This window comes from Halichoerus grypus, chromosome X (genome assembly GCF_964656455.1).
Source record: "Halichoerus grypus chromosome X, mHalGry1.hap1.1, whole genome shotgun sequence".
NCBI lineage: Eukaryota > Metazoa > Chordata > Mammalia > Carnivora > Phocidae > Halichoerus > Halichoerus grypus.
The window spans coordinates 56,638,915-56,662,965 of NC_135727.1; the positions used below are offsets into that span (position 1 = coordinate 56,638,915).

Below are 24,051 nucleotides of genomic sequence, written 5' to 3' on the forward strand. Positions count from 1 at the left end.
AAAAAGATGCTCCCAATCACAATAATATATGCAAATATTAGTTATTTTTTTAAATGTCAGTCTTAATTTCAAGTTTTGATTGCTGCACAAATATATAAATTCTTTGTTAAATATTTTAAGATGGTAAAATATTTTGTCCCATTCAAATGACAAATAGAAGTCAATGTGCATACAAAGATTCTATTGTGCACCTTCACTGTCCATATATATGCACAATGATAACAATGATTCTGTTAATTCTAGTTAAATCTGATTCAGAAATTCAAAAGTATGTAAGGAACTGCATGGAGATTTGTTTCAGAGATGGACAGAGGAACTATTTGTTTAAACAAAAGTGAATTATCTCTCATTTAAGAATCTTCATTTAACCAAAGATATGTCCCACTTATAAAGCTTTAGTGTTTGTACTTTTATTAAGAAAGATTTAATAGGAGGAGTAAAATTTCATTAAAGCTCATCTTATTTAATCTTTCCTCATTTGTGTCTCATTTTTTAAATCATAATCATTGTTTTATACCTGCTAAGTACATGGATTATAATGTATTTTGGATGTTCCCTAAATGGATTGCAACTTTAAAGTATTTCAAAACTCCAGAACCACTAGATCTAGAGGTTGCAAATCTAAACCCACCCAAGCATACTTGCTGATTCACATTCACTAAATGTACTAGCTGAAATAAGCATAATAAATGAAATAGAATAAAATAAAAAACAATTTCACACTAAGTGATGGCTTGACTTATAGGAAGTGGCAGCTCTGATGGCCCATGGCATAGAATTAGTTTTGCCACTTGATAATTTGACTGATCCACTTGAGTGGCCATAAGAGGACATTTTCTGCCTGATTTCAGTGTAATCAAGTCACCGGCTCAGCCATTGCTAGGGCCAAGTCAATTTCATTCCACTAAGCACTGAGAGTGTACAGGGAGTAAAAAGAAGAACAGCTTTCTGCATATATGTGCAGAACTATTGAGCGTTAATGATAGCAGCAATTAACTCTTCCTAATGCATTATTGTGCTTTCCTTTCTGTATAATATGTAAAGTGAAAAGGAGTTAGCCATCTTACTTCCTCAAGTGACCACCCATTCCAATCAGTGCTAACGGTAGGTTTGCTTCCTTCACTAATAGATTTTAAATTTACATTTAAAAAATAAAATAATAAAATAATAAAAATAAAATCAACCAGAAAATGTTCAAAGGAAAACATTGTAACACCATATATCTTTCAAAATTAATTCATGTCAATAATGTATTTTACTCTAAGCAGCTATGGTGTGTGTGTGTGCACACTGTGGCACTTTAGGTTTCATTTATTCTAAAAGTTGACTAAGCTGGTACCATCCCAAAATAATGCAAGACAATACATCAAATCACAAGATTGAAATGATCTTAGAAACAATAAAACAATAATGACTTATAAATACAAACTTTAACTCATAAATGGTGACCTTTGCAAAATGTATTTCCATTTATTACCAATGAATAATAAACATTCCCATTGATCAATAAAATTATAAGTACCATTTAAGGGAACTCCCATAGTTTATTTTAATTTTCATGCACTTAGTAAGCTGCACTTAAATAAAGTTTCATTGAATGCATATACATTTGCTTCCACAAGTTGACATTTTTTGTTTGTTTGTTTGTTTGTTTTTACATACTGGAGATTCTCTCTGGAATGTCAAATGAGCATCAAACAAAACTACTAGATTGGAGTACTAGAGAAATCTACATTGCTTTCACTCTATTAAAAACAGGTGCATCTAATCTACAGGCACATGGCCCAGATTTTTCAATCTTGAGGGAAAAGATAGCTTTATAGGTCCAGTGTCCAGGTAAAGTGGCTTGAAGAGGGAGGTTCACACAAAAAGGACAACGGAGAAGAAGGTCAAGTCCTACATTGCTAATATTAACATAAAGTAAAAGTGGACACAGTTCAACTGGTTTATAACCTACAAAAAAAGTAGATAAATAGAGGTAACAGAGAGAGGTAAGATGGCAGACTAGTAGGAGGACTCTAGACTTGCCTCATCCCTCAAACACAGCTAGATAAATATCAAATCATTTTGAATATTTAATAAATATTAAAAAGACTGAGAGAAAAAAATGCACAACTAGACAGAGAGAAGAGACCACCTCGTGTAGAGATGTGATTTGGAGGAGAAAAGAATCCTGGGTGCTGTAGAGAGGAAGGATCCCTGGTCACAGAGAGAGATGAGAGAAAGAGGAGCACACGGGATCATAAAAGGAAAACATTTCCCCAAAGACATTGACTAGAAAAAACAGAGGGGTTGATTTACATGAGTATTTGCAGCCAGTGGGGTTCAAAGACTGGAGTTTGAGAGGTCCACAGCATGAATGGTGTGGAGTCTGACAGGCACTGCAGTGCTCCTGTGGACAAGGAGGGCAGATAGTGCAGTAGCACACAATATGATCTGAGGATCCCCTGAGATGCAAAGGGAGAGACAGTTCCCCCTAGCTGCAGCACATATGGGAGAGGTGGCATTGCCTCTTAGGGGACAAATGCGCAGGCTGGAGCCATTGTATTCCCTGCCCCTTAAGCACAGGGGCAGAAATACTTGCTGAGGTCGACTAACCTGGACTCAGGCTTTTTGCTGCACTTTACACTGAACTCCAAGCTCCTGCATGTTGGTGCAACTGCCCTTCTGGGAAACCAGCACCAGCCCAGGTGGAGTGAGACAATCCCCCAGAAAACCAAGCATGGGTTTGCAATGTGCCAGGTCCCTAAAGTTTGGAGTTTTGAAACTCAGCCAGCATGCCTGAGATAAAACACAGGGGCCTGAGATAAAACACAACACTACACTGCAGAGCAGACAGATGGCCCAGACACAAACAAGGTGAAGGCAAGGATCAGACACCTGGGACACATGAGGGGAGATTGTTGGTTGTTCTGTGAGGGCTTCCTGTACAGTGGCAAGTGCAAACTCCCTTCTCCAGAGATAAGCAAGAGGGTTGGTGCCATTTCCCTCCACTACCTCTCAGCATAAACTAACTTTAGCTAACAGCACAGCACCAACAATAGCAGCCCAAACCACTTACACCAAGACCCACCCGCTGGCACTCTAGGTGCTGATTTACTGGGGCAAATGTGTGTGAGAACCAGAGCATCAGACCCCTCCCCCAGAAGAAAAGCACAGACCACCTGCACATACCATGTCTACTGACCATAGAGTGCTGCAAAGTTTCAGCTCTAGTGGAAATAACATCAGGTCTTTTTTAACAAGCAGACCAGAGCACACCTAGTTAAAATTTGCCACACTCACCAAGGGCCAAACACTCCCCACTACAGGCAAGAAGAAACTTCGCAGAGGACTGACCTGAGGGAAAGAGCAGCCAAAACACAGCAAAAAAGTGCACACAGCATACATCAGAAACAATTCCTGAAGCACCAGACCCTGGACAGTATATGAACCCTTCCTCATAAAGCCAATATAGTCAGGAACAGGAAACATAACAGGCTTTTCTAACACACAGAGGAAGACAGACACATAGATAAATGCCAAGACCGAGGAATTCATCCAAGAAGAAAGAATATGAAAAGGTGATGGCCAGGGATATAACTGAAACATATATAAGTAATAAGCCTGATCCAGAATATAAAACAATAATCATAAGGATACTAGCTGGGCTTGAGCAAAGCATAGAAGACACCAGGAACTCCCTCACCTCAGAGACAAAAGACTTAAAAACAAGTAAGATCAAAATAAAAAATGCTATCACTAAGATGTGAAACTGACTGGATATAATGACTACAAAAAATGGAAGAAGCAGAGGAATGAATAAGTGGTATAGAAGATAAAATTACGGAAAAGAATGAAACTTAAAAGAAGACAGAAAGAAAAATATTGGATCACGAATGTAGACTTAGGGAACTGAGTGATTCCATAAAGTGTGATAATATTTGTATCATAGGAGTCCCAGAGGAAGAGAGGGAAAAAGGGGCAGGAGGTTTATTGGAGGAAATTATACCTGAAAACTTAACTTCCCCAATATGGGTAAGGAAATAGACATCCAAATCCAGGAGGCACAACAGGCCAACACAAGACATATCATAGTGAAATTTACAAAATATATAGATAAGGAAAAAAAATCCTAAAAGAAGAGAAAAGAAGCCCCTACTTACAAGGAAAGACAAATCAGGTTAGCAGCAGATCTCACCACAGAAACATAACAGGCCAAAAGAAAGTGGCATGATATATTCAACGTGCTGAATGGGAAAAATATGCAGCCAAGAATACTAATCTAACAGGCTGCTATTCAGAACAGAAGACGAGATAAAGAGTTGCCAAAACAAACAAAAACTAAAGGAGTTCATGACCACTAAATCAGCTCTCCTAGAAATAGTAAAGGGGATGCACTGAGTGAGAGAGAAAGACCAAAAGCAACAAAGAATAGAAAGGAACAGACAAAACTACTTAACAAGTAATACAATGGCACTAAATTCATATCTACCAATAATCACTCTGAATGTAAATGGACTAAATGCTCCAATCAAAAGACATAGGGTATTAGAATGGATAAAAAATATATAAGACCCATCTATATGCTGCCTACAAGAGACTCATTTTAAACCTAAAGACACCTGCAGATTGAAAGTGAGAAGATGGAGAGAAATTTATCATGCTAATGGACATCACAAGAAACCAAGACTAGGCATACTTATATCAGACAAACTAGGTTTAAAACACAGATTGTAACAAGAGATGAAGAAGGGAAGTATATCACAACAAAGGGATATATCCAACAAGAAGAACTAACAATTGTAAATATTTATGTCCCCAACTTGGGAACACATATATATATAAAACAATTAACAAAAAATATAAATAAAATCATTGATAATAATATAATAATATTAGCTGACATTAAAACCCCACTTATGACAATAGACAAATGGCCAAACACAAAATCAACAGAGAAACAATGGCTTTTAATGACACACTGAAACATGAACTTAACAGATATATTCAAGACATTTCATTCTGAAGTGGCAAAATACACATTCTTTTCAAGTGTACATGGGACATTCTCCAGAATAGATCACATAGTGGGTCACAAGTCATGCCTCAACAAGTACAAAAAGATTGAGATCATATCATGTATATATTCAGATCACAACACTGTGAAACTTGAAGTCAACAAAAAGAAAAATTTGTAAAGGCCACAAATACATCAGGTTAAAGAATATCCTAGTAAAGAATGAATGGGTCAACAAGGAAATTAAAGAAGAAATAAAAAAAGTACAGGGAAACAAATGAAAATGAAAACAGGATGGTCTAAAACATTTGGGTTGCAGCAAAAGTGATCATAAGAGGTGGTTCACTGAAATATTTAATATAATTGATAAATAGCTAGCCAGACTTATGAAAAAGAGAAAGGACCCAAATAATTAAAATCATGAATAAGAGAGGAGAGATCACAACAAACACCACAGAAATAGAAACAATTAAAAGAGAAAATTATGAAAAATTATATGACAACAAATTGGGCAGTCTGGAAGAAATGGTTAAATTACTAAAAACATATAAACTACCAAAACTGAAACAGGAAGATATAGGAAATTTGAACAGACCATAAACAACAAAGAAAGTGGATTGTTAATCAAAAATCTCCCAGCAAAAAAAAAAGTCCAGGGCCAGATGTTTTCCCAGGGGAATTCTACCAGACATTTAAAGAAGGGTTAATGCCTATTCTTTTCAAACTGTTCCCCCCAAAAAATGGAAATGAAAGGAAAAGTTCCAAATTCATTATATGGGACCAGCATTACCTTCATGCCAGAACCAGACAACAACTCCACTAAAAAAGAGAATTAAAGGCCAATATCCCTCATGAACATGGATGCAAAAATTTTCAATACAATACTAACAAATTGAATCCAACAGTACATTAGAAAGAATCATTCCCTTAAATCAAGTGGGATTTATTCCTGGTTTGCAAGTGTGGTTCAATATTCAGAAATGAAACAATGTGATACACCACATTAATAAAAGAAAGGATAAGAACCATATGATCCTCTCAATACATGCACAAAAAGCATTTGACAAAATACAGCATCCATTCTTGATTAAAACCCTCAAAAAAGTATGTTTAGAGGGAACATACCTCAACATCATAAAGGCCATATATGAAAGACTCACAGCTAATATCATCCGCAATGGGGAAAAACTGAGAGCTTTTCGTCTAAAGTCAGGAAAAAGGGATGGCCACTCTCACCATTGTTATGTAACATAGTACTGGAAGTCCTAACTTCAGCAATCAGACAACAAAAAGAAATAAAAGGCAGTCAAACTGGCTAGAAGTCAACCTTTCACTATTCACAGATGACATGATACTCTGTGTAGAAAACCTGAAAGACTCCACCAAAAAATTTCTAGAACTATTACACAAATTCAGTAATGTTGCAGGAGAAAAAAAATCAATGTACAGATTTGTTGCATTTCTATACAGCAATAATGAAACAGCAGAAAGAGAAATCAAGGAACTGATCACATTTACAATTGCACCAAATATCATAAGATACTGAGGAATAAACCTAACCAAAGAAGAATAGATCTGTACTCTGAAAACTATAGAACACTAATGAAAGAAATTGAAGATGATACAAAGAAATGGAAAACATTTCATGCTCATGGATTGAAAGAACAAATATTGTTAAAATGTCTATACTACATTGGGGCACTTGGGTGGCTCAGTTGGTTAAGTGTCCGACTCTTGGTTTTGCCTCACATCATGATCTCTGGGTCAGGAGATTGAGCCACACATGGGGCTCTATGCTTAGCATGGAGTCTGCTTCAGATTCTCTCTAACTCTCCCTCCTGCTCTCCCTCAGTCTCTCTCTCTCTTTCTCAAATAAATAAATAAATATATTTTTTAAAATGTCTATATTACCCAAAGCTATCTACACATTTAATGAAATCCCTACCAAAATACTATCAGCATTTTTCACAGAACTAGAACAAACAATCCTAAAATTTGCACAAAGCCACGAAAGACACTGAATAGCCAAAACAATTATGAAAAAGAAAAGCAAAGCTGGAGACATCAGAATTCTGAACTTCAAGTTATATTACAAAGCTGTTGTGATGAAGAAAATATGGTATTGGCACATAAACAAACACATAAATCCATGAAACAGAATAGAAAACCCAGAATTAGATCCACAACTGTATGGTCAACTAATCTTCGACAAAGTAGGAAAGAATATCCAATGGAAAAAGACCATCTCTTCAACAAATGTTGTTAGGAATTCTGGACTGTGACATGCAAAAGGAAGAAACTGGACTTACACCATACACACACAAAAAAATTCAAAATGGATGAAAGATGTAAATGTGAGACAGGAAACCATTAAAATCCTAGAGAACACAGTCAGCAACCAGTTTGACATCTGCCATAGTAACTTTTCACTCTATACATCTCTGGAGGCAAGATAAACAGAAGCAAAAATTAGCTATTGGGACTTTAAAAATATAAAATTTTCTGCACAGCAAAGGAAACAATTAACAAAACTAAAAGGCAACCTTCAGAATGGGAGAAGATATTTGCAAATGGCATATCTGATAAAGGGTTAGTATCAAAAATACATAAAAACTTAACACCCAAAAAACAAATAATCCAGTTAAGAAATGGGCAGAAGACGGGGGCCTGGGTTTTTCAGTCAGTTGAGTGTCTGACTCTTGATTTTACTGCAGGTCATGATCTCAGGGTTGTGGGATTGAGCCCCACATCAGGCTCCATGCTCAGTGGGAAGTCTACTTGGCATTATCTCTCTCCCTCTCCCTCTGTCCCTCCCTACCTGCCTATATAACAAATAACAAATAAATCTTTAAAAAAAAAGAAATGGACAGAAGACATGAATAGAAATTTCTCCAAAGAAGACATCCATATGGCCAACAGACACATTAGAGATGCTCAACATCATTCATCATCAGGGAAATACAAATCAGAACAAGGAGATATTGACTCAAACATGTCAGAATGGCTAAAATTAACAACGGAGGAAAAAAATAATTGCTGGCGAGGATGGGGAGAAAGGGAAGCCCTCTTGCACTGTTGGTGGGAATGCAAACTGGTGTCGCCACCCTGGAAAATGGTATGGATGTTCCTCAAAAAGTTAAAAATAGAACTACCCTACAATCCAGCAATTGCACTACTAGGTGTTTACATAAAAGATACAAAAATACGGATTTGAAGGGACGCATGTTTATAGCAACATTATCAACAATGGTCAAATTATGGAAAGAGCCCAAATATCCATTGATTGGTGAATGGATAAGGAAGCTGTGTGTGTGTGTGTATACTGAATATTGAATATGAAAATTACTGAATATTATGAATATTACTCAGCCATAAAAAAGAATGTAATCTTGCCAAATGCAAAGACTTGGATGGAACTAGAGTTTATTATACTAAGTGGAATATTTCAGTCAGAGAAAGACAAATACAATGTGATTTCACTTATATGTGGAATTTAAGAAATGAAACAGATGCACATTGTGGGGGGGGGGAGAGAAGAAAGCCATAAAACAGACTCTTAACTATAGAGAATAAACTGAGGGCTGCTAGAGGGGAGGTAGGCAAGTAGATGGGTTAAATGTGTGACGGGTATTAAAGAGGGTACTGGTGATGAGCACTGGTTGTTGTATGTAAGCAATAAATTACTAAATTCCACTCCTGAAACTAATATTATATGTCAACTAACTAGAATTAAAATAAAAACTTGTAAAAAAAAAAAAAAAAGAGAGAGAGAGAAAGAGAAAAAGAAAATAAAGGGTAGATAAGTAGATATTGGCAAAGAATAGCTCAGAGGCATATTCTCCCATCATCCACAGTTTGAATGGGAGATGGTAAAGAGGTTTCAGATGCAAGAGGATCAGTTCACCAAGCTAGACACTGAACATTGACTGTCTTAGGTGAATACACCTACTGGCGGAATTCTGGAAAAAGTGCATTTGAAAGGTATAGCAAATCAATCTGCATATGATTTATTCCCACATTAGTTGAGCCATTCAAGGGAAAAAAAACTGCTACAAAAATAATTGAAAGATATCACATACTATTAAATTCCACCTAGATTACTACTATTTTAGCCCATGTTTTATTTCATATTCTGTGATATGATTCATCTTTTTTTCCCTAGGAATTAAGTACATAATCTTACAAACCATCTATATTAGTAAAATGAAATGGTGATCTTACCTAATGTAATTAGACAGTGTAGAAATACTCTTTCAATAAGCTAAGACTTATAAAAGATTATCTTTCATTTATTGAGGTTATTCTTTCCTTTTAGGGTTCGCTTTTCAATCTGCCCACACTTCTCAGTTACAAAAAAAAAGTTATGCAATATGATCTGCTTTTAATAAAATTTATTTTTCCTAATAAGTGTCTCATTTCTAATTTAAATCATAGATGTGCAAAATAACAAACATTATGAATCTAACTTACTAGAACAGACTGAGAGTTGAAAGAGAATATTGATATTTACAAAAAAAAAATTGGCTCTAAATCACGTGAAATCTTTGTCCTTAGTTATGTTTTTAAGATTGGGGGGATTATATTAAATTCTAAATTATCTGTGTTGAGTGGAAGGGTTATTGAAATGCCAAGATAAATCTGATACCTTATTCTTGCTCCAGGGAATTTGGCTTTCTTTTTCTTTTTACATTTCTGATATAGAAGCAAACAAGCAGAGAAAGAGACAAAAAACAGACAAGTAAGAGTAAAGCTAGAGTGACAGAGTGTCCTACATCTTTATATCACTGTCTCTGTAAACAAATTTTTCAAAGTGAAATAATGAAGCAAGTATTGGCTGGAGATGAGGTTTTTATTCTAACATATGAATACTTCCAGAACAGGAGTTAAGATAACAAAAGAGGTAAACTTGGTCACTTATTAATTCCTTGTCCTTGATAGAAAGAGCCCAGATCTTGCTGGCTTAAAATTTGTTCACCTTAGTTTGGAAAATGGCAAAAGAGAAAAGTCATTGTGGTCTAAAATTATTATTTAAAAATAAATCAAAGATGATACCAATAATACTAAATTTATTTGCGATTATATTTAGAAGAAAAAATAGACAAAATTTACTGAATGTTCTGTATGCCTGATAATGTGCTATACATACATTATTTCATTTACTCTTTTTTTAACCACACACAGGTTAAGAGTACAAGCTCTGGAATCAGGACTTCCGAGCTGAAATTTTATGGACACCATTTATGGAGATAGGTACTCTTAATACTCTAATGTTATAGATAAAGAAATTGTGCCACAGGACTTAGAAGGTAATGTGACATTTTCAAGAATCAATCTACCATAAATGTTGGCCATAAGATTTCAGCTCAGGAGTCCTGACTCCAGAGCTTGTACTCTTAACCCCAGAGAGGTTAAAAAAAGAGCTTATTTTTTTTTCAGGGTTAGGGGAGGATTAATCAATATCTGAAGAATTTGGAAGTGTTTTTTATTTTATTTTCAAATGTTTATTTAAATTCAAATTAGTTTACATATAGTGTAATATTGATTTCAGGAGTAGAATCTAATGATTTATCACTTAACATCATATAACACCCAGTGCTCAACATAACAAATGCCATCACCCATATAGCCCATCCCCTGCCCACCTCCACTCCATCAATCCTCAGTTTGTTCTCTATAGTTAAGAGTCTCTATTGTTTGCTTCTTCTCCATTTTTCCCCTTCCCCTATGTTCATCTGTTTTGTTTCTTAAATTCCACATATGAGTGCAATCATATGGTATTTGTCTTTCTCTGACTGACTTATTTCACTTAGCATAATACACTCTAGCTCTATCTATGTCACCACAAACTGCAAGATTTCATTCTTTTTGATGGCTGGGTAATATGTCATTCTGGGTGTGTGTGTGTGTGTGTATCATATTCTATATATACATAATATATAACATCTTCTTTATTCATTCATCAGTCAATGATCGTTTGGGCTCTTGCCATAGCTTGGCTATTGTTGATAATGCTGCTATAATAATGGGTGCATATGTCCCTTCGAATCTCTATTTTTCCAGCCTTTGGGTAAATACCTAGTAGTGCAATTGCTGGGTCATAAGGTAGTTCAATTTTTAACTTTTTAAGGAACCTCCAAACTGTTTTCCAGAGTGGCTGCAACAGTTTGCATTCCCAGCAATAGTGTGAGAGGAATCTCCTTTATTGGCATCCTTGCCAATATCTATTGTTTGCTGGGTGGTTGATTTTAGTTATTCTGACAGGTGTGTGGTGGTATCTCATTGTAGTTTGAATTGGATTTCCCTGATACTGAGTATGTTGAGCATCTCCTCATGTGTCTATTGGCCATCTGGATGTCTTCTTTGGAAAAAAATGTTTATTCATGTCTTCTGCACATTTCCTTTTTTTTTTTTTTAATTCTGTTAGTCACCATACAATACATCATTAGTTTTTGATGTAGTGATCCATGATCCATTGTTTTCATATAACACCCAGTGCTCCATGCAATACGTGCCCTCCTTAATACCCATCAATGGGCTAACCCATCCCCCCAACCCCTTCCCCTCTAAAACCCTATTTGTTTCTCAGAGTCCATACTCTCTCATGGTTCATCTCTCCCTCCAATTTCCGTCCCTTCATTTTTCCCTTCCTTCTCCTAATGTCCTCCATGCTATTCTTTATGTTCCACAAATAAGTGAAACCATACGATAATTGACTTTCTCTGCTTGACGTATTTCACTTAGCATAATATCCTCCAGTCCCATCCATGTTGATGTAAAAGTTCGGTATTCATCCTTTCTGATGGCTGAGTAATAGTCCATTATATATATGCACCACATCTTCTTTATCCATTCATCTGTAGAAAGGCATCATGGCTCTTTCCAAAGTTTGGTTATTGCAGACATTGCTGCAATGAACAATGGGGTGCATATGGCCCTTCTTTTCACTACATCTGTGTCTTTGGGGTAAATACCCAGGAGTCCAATTGCTGGGTCATAGGGTAGCTTTATTTTTAATTTTTTGAGGAACCTCCACACTGTTTTCCAAAGTGGCTATACCAACTTGCATCCCCACCAACAGTGTAGGAGGGTTCCCCTTTCCCCACAACATCTCCAACATTTGTTGTTTCTTTCCCTGTCCACTTTGGCCATTCTAACTGGTGTAAGGTGGTATCTCAATGTGGTTTTGATTTGAATTTCCCTGGTGGTTAATGATGATGAACATTTGTTCATGTGTCTGTTAGCCATTTCAATGTCTTCTTTGGAGAAGTGTCTTTTCATATCTTCTGCCTAATTTTGACTTGATTATTTGTTTTTTGGGTGTTGAGTTTGAGAAGTTCTTTATAGATCTTGGATACCAGCCCTTTATCTGTAGTGTCATTTGCAAATATCTTCTCCCATTCTGTGGGTTGCCTCTTTGTTTTGTTGACTGTTTCCTTTGCTGTGCAGAAGCTTTTTATACTGATGAAGTCCCAAAAGTTCATTTTTGCTTTTGTTTCACTAGCTTTTGGAGATGTATCTTGAAAGAAGTTGCTGTGGCTGATGTCAAAGAGGTTACTGCCTATGTTCTCCTCTAGGATTTTGATGGATTCCTGTTTCACATTGAGGTCTTTCATCCATTTTGAGTTTATCTTTGTGTATGGTGTTAGAGAATGGTCGAGTTTCATTCTTCTGCATGTGGCTATCCAATTTTCCCAGCACCATTTATTGAAGAGACTTTTATCCATTGCATGTTTTTTTCTGCTTTGTCGAAGATTATTTGACCATAGAGTTGAGGGCCCATATCTGGGTTCTCTATTCTGTTCCATTGATCTATATCTCTGTTTTTGTGCCAGTACCATGCTGTCTTGGTGATCACAAGCTTGATAATATAGCTTGAAATTGGGCAACGTGATGCCCCAGGTTTGTTTTTCTTTTTCAACATTTCCTTGGTGATTCAGGGTCTTTTCTGATTCCATACAAATTTTAGGATTGTTTATTCCAGCACTTTGAAAATGTCTTTGCAATTTTGATCGGGATGGCATTGAAGATATAGATTGCTCTGGGCAGCATAGACATTTTAACAATGTTTATTCTTCTGATCCATGAGCATGGAATATTTTTCTATCTTTTTGTGTCTTCTTCAATTTCTTTCATGAGGGTTCTGTAGTTCCTAGAGTATAAATCCTTTACCTCTTTGGTTAGGTTTATTCCGAGGTATCTTATGGGTTTTGGTGCTATTGTAAATGGAAGCATTTCTCTAATTTCTCTTTCTACAGTTGCGTTGTTAGTGTATAAGAAAGCAACTGATTTCTGTGCATTGATTTTGTATCCTGCCCATTACTGAATTGCTGTATGTGTTCTAATAATTTGGGGGTGGATTCCTTTGGGTTTTCCACATAAAGTATCATGTCGTCTGTGAAAAGAGAGACTTTGACTTCTTCTTTGCCAATTTGAATAACTTTTCTTTCTTTTTGTTCTCTGATTGCTGTTGCTAGGACTTCTAGTATTATGTTGAACAATAGTGGTGAGAGTGGGCATCCTTGACGTGTTCCTGATCTGAAGGGAAAGGCTCTCAGCTTTTCCCCATTAGGGATGATATTCGCTGTGGGTTTTTCATAGATGGATTTTATGAACTTGAGGAATGTTCCCTCTATCCCTATACTCTGAAGAGTTTTCATCAGAAAAGGATGTTGTATTTTGTCAAATGCTTTTTCAGCATCATTTGAGAGGACCATATGGTTTTTATCCCTCCTCTTATTAATGTGTTCTATCACATTGATTGATTTGCAAATGTCGAACCACCCTTGCATCCCAGGTATAAATCCCACTTGATCGTGGTGGATGACCTTCTTAATGTATTAGTAGATCCTATTAGCTGGGATTTTGTTGAGGATTTTGGAATCCATATTCATCAGGGATATCGGTCTGAAATTCTCCTTTTTGATGGGGTCTTTGCCTGGTTTGGGGATTAAGGTAAAGCTGGCCTCATAGAATGAGTTTGGAAGTTTTCCTTCTGTTTCTATTTTTTGAAACAGCTTCAGTAGAATAGGTATTATTTCTTCTTTGAATGTTTGGTAGAATTCCCCAGGGAATCCATCAGGCCCTGGACTCTTGTTTTTGGGGAGGTTTTTGATCACTGCTTCAATCTCGTTACTGGTTATTGGCCTATTCAGGTTGTCAATTTCTTCCTGTTTTAGTCTTGGCAGCTTATAGGTTTCCAGGAAGGCATCCATTTCATCCAGATTGCTCAGTTTATTGGCATATAGTTGTTGATAATAATTTCTAATAATTGTTTCTATTTCCTTGGTGTTAGTCGTGATCTCTCCCCTTTCATTCATAATTTTATTAATTTGGGTCCTTTCTCTTTTCTTTTGGATAAGTCTGGACAGAGGTTTATCAATCTTATTAATTCTTTCAAAGAACCAACTTCTAGCTTCATTGATCTGATCTACTGTGTTTCTGGTTTCTAATTCATTGATCTCTGCTCTAATCTTAATTATTTCTCTTCTAATGTGTGGCTTAGGAATCATTTCTTGCTTTTTCTCTAGTTCTTTAAGGTTGTAGAGTTAGTTGGTGAATTCAGGATTTTTCTATTTTTTGGAGTGAGGCTTGGATGGCTATGTATTTACGCCTTAGGACCGCCTTTGCAGTATCCCATAGGTTTTGGACGGATGTGTTTTTGTTCTTATTGATTTCCATGAATTGTTTAAGTTCTTCTTTGATTTCCTGGTTGACCCAAACATTCTTGAGCAGAGTGGTCTTTAGCTTTCAAGTGTTTGAATTTTGCCAATTTTTTTCTTGTGACTGAGTTCCAGTTTTAGAGCATTGTGGTCTGAGAATATGCAGGGAATAATCTCAATCCTTTGGTATCAGTTGAGACCTGATTTGTGACCCAGTATGTGGTCTATTCTGGAGAAAGTTCCATGTGCACCTGAGAAGAATGAGTATTCTGTTGTTTTAGGGTGGAATGCTCTGTATATATCTATGAAGTCCATCTGGTCCAGTGTATAATTCAAAGCTCTTGTTTCTTTGTTGATTTTCTGCTTCGATGATCTGTCTATTGCTGAGAGTGGAGTATTGAGGTCTCCTACAATTAAAGTATTCTTATCAATATGATTCTTTATTTAGGCTAACAGCTGGCTTATGTAGATAGCTGCTCCCATGTTGGGGGCATAGATATTTACAATTGTTAGATCTTCTTGTTGGATAGACACTTTAAGAATGATATAGTGTCCTTCTGTGTCTCTAACTGTGGACTTTAGTTTAAAATCTAATTTGTCTGATATAAGAATTGCTACCCCAGATTTCTTTTGAGGTCCCCTGGCATGGAAGATGGATCTCCATCCCTTCAGTTTCAGTCTGGATGTCTCTTTAGGTTCAAAATAAGTCTCTTGTAGACAGCATATGGATGGGTCCTGTCTTTTTATCCAATCTGCAACCCTGTGCCGTTTTATGGGAGCATTTAGGCCATTCACTTTGAGAGTGATTATTGAAAGATATGAATTAATTGTCATCATGTTGCCTGTGAAGACGTTGTTTTTTTAGGTTGTCCCTGTAAATTTCTGTTTTATATCACTCTTGGGGTCTTTCTCCTTTTATAGAACCCCCCTTAATATTTCTTGTAGGGCTTTCTTAGTGGTCACATATTCTTTCAGTTTCTGCTGGTCTTGGAAGCTCTGCATCTCTCCATCCATTCTAAATGACAGCCTTGCCAGATAAAGTATTCTTGGCTGCATGTTCTTCTCGTTTAGTACCCTGAGTATGTCTTGCCAGGGCTTTCCGGCTTGCCAGGTCTCTGTGGATAGGTCTGATGTTATTCTGATGTTTCTTCCTCTGTACGTAAGGAATCTCTTCCCCTTAACTGCCCTTAAGATGGTTTCCTTGGTTCTAAGATTTGCGAGTTTTACTATTACATGCCAGGGTGTTGGCCTGTTTTCCTTGATCTTGGGAGGGGTCCTCTCTGCCTCTAGGACACGAATGTTTGTTTCATTCCCCAGATTAGGGAAGTTCTCAGCTACGATTTGCTCAAATACATCTTCTAGCCCTCTCTCTCTCTCCACTCCCTCTGGGATTCCAATAATTCTGACAGTGGAACACTTCATGGTGTTACTTATTTCTCTGATTCCATTTTCATGCATTCTGAGTTGTTTTTCCCTGGCCTCCTCTTTTCACTTTTTATCTATTAAATTGTCTTCCAGATTACTTATTCGTTCTTCTGCCTCACTTACCCTAGCTGTTAGATTATCTAGATTAGATTGGATCTCATTGATAGCATTTTTAAGTTCTGCCAATTCAGCTTTCATTTCTGCCCTTAGAGACTCTATGTTGCCATTAATAGATTTCTCCATTCTAGCTATTGTCTTCACAATTGCTAGCCTGAATTCCATCTCTGACATCTTGGTTATATCTGCATCCGTTTGTATATCTGTTGCATAAGTCATAATCTCTGAGTCTTTTCTATTTTGGGGGTCCTTCTCCTAGCCATTCTGTTGAGGGGTGGTTGAGGGAATATATAGAGTTCAAATTATTGACCAGAACCCAAGCAAGATGCACCTGTTTTCTAGGGACCTTAGGGTTGCTGGCCTCTTGTTTTCCCACCCTGTCTTCTGGGGGAGGGGCCTGCCGCCCTGTTACTCAGGCAACCCTGTTTGGGCGGAGTTCCCCTGCCCCTTGTGGTGGGGGATGGGCCCAGTGGAAACCGGTTTTTGGGGGCTTTTGTTCCCTTGCGGCTTTCTGCATCTCTCCCAAGAGTCAGAGCAGAAGAGTCCGTTTCCAACCCTCTGCCTCATAGCAGAGAGATCGCAGTCTGTTCTTCAGTGACCTCTCCAGCCATAGTCTCTCCATTTCTGTCTGTGCTGCTATAAACTGCAGGGTCCTGGGTTGTGTACCCCTTCGCAGCGCTCCCAATCCTCCTCCAGGTCGGGGCACGTCTCTGCCCTTTGGGCTTCTAAAACCGCCAGCCGCTCCCAGTTCGCAGGCACGACCCCGCCACTCTGGGTTTCCGTCCCTGGGGCTGCCCTAAAGTCCTTTCCCCTCCGCTACTGGTCTGGGAGCCTGTGCCCGGTCCCCAGCACGCAAGGCTGTCACTCACCGGTCGTGTAGGATCCCCACGGCCAGGCTCCCTCCCACTGCCCTTTATCCTCTGAAATCTGCCCACGGAATCACGGCTCCCTGCTTCATACCTCGAAACCAACTGCCCACGATATTCTGTTTGTAGAGATCCAGATCTATTTTCTTACATCTCAGGCTGATTTCGTGGGTGCTCAGAGTGGTCTGGTAGATATCCAGCTCAATTCCGGGGACCATTTGAAATAGGGTCCCCTACTCTTCTGCCATATTTTCTTTCCTCCTCTTTTAGAAGGTATGTTATCACCCTTTCCATTTTGCACTCATTATACTTATGCTCACAGAAATGTGCCCCACTTTATTGTTATGGTATGCTCCTTTGTCTCTCTACACATTCAAAAATCATTACCACATAATTATTTCTTTTGTCTGACACATTCTCAGCCCCTCTCTTTCTTGGAGTCCTGTTTTACATATGCACAGAGATAAATTTATCTTATAACTGCTTACATATTGGGATACTCTCCCAATCTGAAGGATGAGTTCTTTGGAGGATAGGGTCATTTCATATTAAACCTTGAATCCTTATTTCTAGGCACATAACAGATGCTGACTGAATACTTGATAAATGAGTTGAATGAACAAGACATTACACAAATAAATGTACTACTTCAACCTTAAAAAACATAAAAATTAAAACAACGTTTTCCAACAAGAACTATGAATAACTTTTAATTATGCATTGTTTGGGATATCATAATTAATTGAGAAATATCTACATATTGGCTGTCCTTTCCATCTCTTTGTGTATTCTAAGGAAATTTGAATGTGGTGGGAAGACTATAAACATGTTCAATGTAATCACATAATTGGATTTCTTTGTTTTATATTTAGTTGAAGATCAATGTAAATTTGATAGGACAAATTAAAAATGTAAGACTAAGTGTTTTGAAAAAAGACAAATTCCATTTAAACTAACAAGTAATTATTAAGTTGCTCGAAATAACATTTAAAATGTACAAAATGAAGTAAAAAGAAAATGGGACACATTAGGAGAAAAATTAGGAAGAGTATACAATCATAAAACCAAAAGCCCACAAGGTTTTCAAGAAAAAAGGCATGACTACTGAAGATCCATAAAGGAAAATAAACACTTAATTTAAAAAGAGAAAGAATTTTAATAAAGTTATGGAGCTATACGAAATACAGTTTTAGGTCATTCTTGGATGGATCAACCATAGAAAGGAAAGGGAGTACTTTTGAGTCTGGAAAGAAGGATAAGTGTAATTTAATGCATGATTTAGCTCAGGTAGGATATGGTTTGACCATTATGGCAAGACGGCAAACTGTTGAGCAGTACAGTCTTCAATGCATATAGGCTTTTAATTTTTTTGTTTCATTGTTATAGAAGAATATTAATGAAAGAGAATATACATTGTCCCTTTCAAAAAATTTGTTAATTCCTTACCTATTCATTTACTGTCTTTCTATACCCAATAGAGGTGATAAAATTCAGAAATAATTTTTCAGTTTTCTATCCTGTGAACAGAAACACTGCATACAATACACATTTTTCCTAACTAGAGAAATATGAATGGCCAATTAACTTCTTTCCTTCCTTCCAAAACTCCATGCACTGTAGCTTTACGGTGATGAAGCTTAATCTTGGGGTACTTTCTCTTCCATCATCTTTGATTTCTACTTGTCTTCCAATAACTCCCCTACTCCTTCATGAGAAACTGCAAACAAGTGACTGAGACTTCAAATTAATAAATTAAAAATTAAAAATAATCAGGCTATAGGGAACCTACTAACAGATGGAACACTACACTAGAGTACTTTCAACAGTCTCAAGTTGACAGTCTATTTTTCTGGGTAGCAAGAATTCATGTAATAATTCCTAGGAGTCCACAAAGGATGGCAGTGGCTTTTTCAAGTAATCAAATTGATAGAGATGTCATCATAGAAGTTCTTGTTTTTGTGTACATTTGACATGCCAGAGATATCATTTGCTTTATCTGACATCCTTGACCCTGCCATTCTGAAATCAAAAACCCTAAAATGGCATACAATTAGTAACACTAAGGAGTTTTTAAGAATCAAAGTGTAATTGGTGTTCAATAATTATTCATTAAATAATTGTTGAAAGAACTTGATATTCATAGCAAATTGACAGACATACTATTCGAGTATTTTATTTTTATTTTAAAGAGAATATAATAATTATATATAATTAATATCCTGCTATATTAATTCAGAAGTTCCCATGTCAAAAGAGATTCTGTATTTATAATAAGTTTTTGCTCATCTTCATAAGTAGAGCAAACCAGAGGGAAGAGCATACACAAAGTAATGGATGTGTGAAGGAGCATGGGGTATCTGACGAATAGAGAGAAGCTTAATGAAGTTATACAGTACATGGTATTTGAGGAAGGACTTGTGGGAGGTGAGGATAGAAAGTTATGCTGAAGCAGGTCAGAAAGTCTTTCCATTTTAAGGAATTTGAACTTTATTTTACTGTCAGTGAAAAGGCATAGAAGAGTTTCAAGCAAGGGATAATAACAGATCTGTATTTTTGAAAGATCAGAACAGTGTTAGAAGAAGTCTGGTCTGTTGACTACAAGCAGGAATAATACTAAAGTAATGTCCTTTTTGGATTTTAAACAAGGATGGATTATGGAAACTATGTGTTTTCTTTTCAGCTAATTTTTATGTTTAATTTTTGGAAAACCACAATATATCAGTAAATGTTATATAAAATTTCAGTTAATATTGATTGCAAATTACTAATATAAAATTAAAGTAAATTTTAATGATGCAAATTATTAAAGGATTGCTCATTGCTGGTCAAATGAACAAAACTAATATATAGGGAAACACACGGTTTTAGTTGGAATTCCTCAAAAAACATACAAAAAAGAGAATTTTATTTTACATACCTCTTTAGAAATGAACAACATAAGCAATGTCATGTGAAGATAGACCTTTTTTTTGTTCTATCTCTAAAAGAACACCCAAAGATGGCTTGTGGGAAACTGTGATCACTAACTCCAATAGATGTCACCTTCAAAAAAAAAAAAAGGGGCCTATCATGAACACCCCTATGGTTTCTTAATCACTCCTTATGAATTTGTTATCTCAATAAGTTCTAACAGGAGTTGAACTAGACTATAATTGGGACAAATAAATATGTAAACCAAAAAGCAATTTCTCTCTCTTCCTTTCAGCCCAAATTATTTTCAAGGATTACTCCTATTTCCTCCCTTAATCTTCAAGATATTTATTTCATAGTCTATAAACTAATGGACATGTCTTCAATTACTCAGTGCATGTCTTGAATGGTTTAATATGCTTAGATTATATTCCCTTTTAAATTTTATCTATCTTGCCTAAAGAGTGCTATTCATTTTTAACTTGTTTCATATGCAAGACTCTCCATGCCCTTGGTCATTTTAATTATCTTTCTTAAAACACCCAACAGATATTCTGGTCCTAAAATAAAATCAAATATAACATATAACAAACATCAGGCTGTGACACATGTTTTTTTAAAAAGGAATAAGCATAGAAGTTATGAAAATGAAAAGTCCACTTCCATAAATCATACATTCTTCACTAAAATGCACACCAGAAAATGTTTAACTTGAAACTTCAGTTTTTACTTTGATAGTGTGATGGAATACCATGCATTTCTCACAGTTTAAGGACAATATTCTTTGTCATTTATTAATCCATTTATCTAATTACTTTAATTAAGCTTTTAATCCAACTCACACTTTCACAATAAGGTGTAATATCTTATGAATTTTTCCTGGAAAAGTAGATTAAGTCTTTTATCCCTTGTGACCAAAGTATCTAAGCCCAAGGGGGTATGCTCTTTTCATAAAGCCCTTCCCATAAATGAATTCAAAGAAAACCATTGAAATTACTTTCTTTCCCCAGAAAAAAATCTACTTCAGCTTTCAAGTGTGATCCTTTTTTTAAAGATTTTATTTATTCATTTAAGACAGAGAGATAGAGAGAGAGAGCATGAGCAGGGGGAGAAGCAGAAGGAGAGGGAGAAGCAGGCTCCCCACTGAGCCAGGACCCTGATGCAGGGCTCAATCTCAGGGCCCTGGGATCATGACCTGAGCCAAAGGCATACACTCAGCCATCTGAGCCACCCAAGTGCGATCATTGATCAAAAAGCCAATTGTGTAAAACAACAAAATCATAAAAAAGACAATTCCAACTTTCAGCTTGCAAATATTTATCTATTTCTACCTTAGGCTGACCCTAGAAAAAATTGTGAACTAGGAATTCATTTGGGTCACTTTTCTACTTCCTCTATTATTGGTTGTCTCCTCTGCCCCTTCTTTTGTTCTTCTTCACAATGTCAAGGTCCACAATGCTGCACAGAAACAAACCATTAATCACCCCCAAAGGATATATCCTTCACCCTGGTGCTCAGTCTCCATTCCTCATTGACTATAAACCTACACTTATGTAGAAATGGATACCCATTTATACTAAGGTCACACGATTAAGCAAAGTATGACTTATTTCAATTCAAAGATTAACCTTTAAAGAGGGGACAGTATTTGGTGCAAATGCTTGAATTCAGGATTCAGGGATAGGTTGTTAAATAATGCATTTCTTTACATTCTAAGACCAACCACATCAAGTGATAGCAATGATATGGAACACCTGGAACTCTCGTATACTACTGATGGGAATATAAAAGGATAAAACAACTTTGTAAAACAGTTTCAAAGCTCCTCATAAACTTAAGCATACAGTTACAATACAACCAAGTAATCCCACTCCTATAATTATTCTAGAGAAATGAAAACATATCCAAAAGAAAAAATATGCATAAATAAAGGCTTAAAGCAGTGTCATTCATTATAGCCAAAAGCTTGGAAACATATCAAATGTTTACAAGAGAGAAATATATGAATAAATTATGGTATATTTATACCATGGGATACTACTCAGCAATAAAAATGAAAGAACTATTAATGTGCACAACTTGGAATCTCAAAATAATTACACCAAGTAAAATAAATCAGACAAAAATTAATGCATATCCTAAGATTCTCTTCATAGAAAACTTTAGAAAATACAAACTATAGTGACAGAAAGCAGATCAGTGTTTGCCTGGGAAGCAGACAGGGAAGGAAAGATCAGGTGCTAGGAAAGTTTAAGGAAATTAATATGCTCACTATCTTGATTGTGGTGATGGTTTTGTGGCTATGCACATGTGTCAAAACATCAAATTGTACATTTAAATATATAAGTTTATTCTATGCCAGTTATGCCACAAGAGATTTTTTTTTTTAATGTAACTTTAGCAAGAGACTTTCTCAGTCTTTTTCAAATATGATACACAGGCAGCAATCCATAGTTTCATATGATCACCCTCTATCCATCACCTGATTATTACCAATTGCCCTTTTTCATCCAACATTAGTCCTATATGATAAACTCCCCCTTCTTTCTTACTCTAACTTCAATTTAATATTCACTGCTATACTGTATGGCCAATTTTATTTAATTTTATTACAGTGATTTAAGCGATTTCATTTATCTTCACATAAGGTGCAAGGGAGAAAGGGTCTTTTATATAATTAAAGAGTTTTTCTTTATTGGTCTTTGGGTTATACAAGTAACACTACTAAAAAAGAAAACATCATTACTTTTGGGGATTCAGAGAAAAGAGAAAATTGAATTAATTTAACTGACTGACCCCTTTTATGTTGTCATTTAAATTCAGAATGCTAATTTTTATTTCTAGTGATTATGTAAGAAGTACATCATATTATTTTCTAACCCAAATTTATTTTACAGAAATATTTAAAAAAAATTCTTACCTGGCACTTTCATGTGTACATTAAAAATGACTCAGTGAGAGAACCCAAGAGAGGAAAAGCATACACTAATAACATTTTTAAGCTCAATATCTTGGCACTGTCTACATTGACTCAGGCAAGGGTACAAATGTAGAGTAAAAATTTTGACATTTTGAGAATTTTCAAGATTTTGCCTATATTGAATATAAACAAAATGGTTTGAAACCACGATCCAAAGTTTATACATTGCAAGAAGGGAAGGAAAGAGGTCACACAAAACATTTTCACCACCACCACCACTACAGTAACCAATCCCTACCCCCAGCTTTTGGTTGTTAATAAAGGTAGGATATCTTATGACCTATAGATTTTTTTTTAATGTTGGGGACTAGTTATCAAGGCTATATTTTGTTACTCAGTTCTAGTCACAAAATGAAGGTGATGCCTGTAGATTCTAAATCTTATTACCCTTTATTGCTTTAATAGAAAATGATAGGAAATTTATTTTTGTTTTGTAGGATTCCTTGAATGATTGATACTTAGTGTGTTTTCCTAACTATATGCTTTAGTTTAATGGGTTATTTCAATACAGCCATCCACTGCCTCCAATAAAATAAAGTAGTGACAAGGCAGCTTATCATCTGTCAGGTATGTTGTACATTGGAAAGTTTTATTGTGCTATTAAAATGTACATTTTCTCCCCTGGGGAAAGCAAGTCAGCATAAAGGGCAGACATTTGAAGGAATAACACATGTAGTAGGTGAAGAGTTGTGTATTTCATTTCATGTAAGTTCTGTGTGATGGGAAAAATGAGGTTGGGGGATGAGTTCTGGAGATGCAAATGTGTCTTTCTACAGTCCACTAGATTTGGCTTGTGACTATGTGATTCTTATAAGATTTCTTATTTGGGGATAGTTTAAGGATTGGCAAGATGGAAAGCAGGGCACTGTGGAATATATCACTTATCACATTGACAGTGTGTAGTCATCAGTGATCCTCTCAACACAGAGGGAAGTTAGAACTGTAAATGTGAAACAACACTGCAGCCAGACTAGCGGTCTTTGGCAACATTTCTATTTCTCATTAACTTAATCATATTAATTCAATCCATATATATCAAAATAATTTACTAAAGAGTTGTCACAAGGAACAATTTGTTACCTTTCTCTATGGGAA

General features: G+C 36.1%; 1 protein-coding gene across 5 annotated transcripts in view; it reads right to left on the reverse strand.

The window, feature by feature from the left end:
- DACH2 (dachshund family transcription factor 2) overlaps window positions 1-24,051 on the reverse strand; it is an 890,246-nt gene that overhangs the window by 424,240 nt on the left and 441,955 nt on the right. The gene's annotated exons all lie outside the window — the stretch shown is intronic.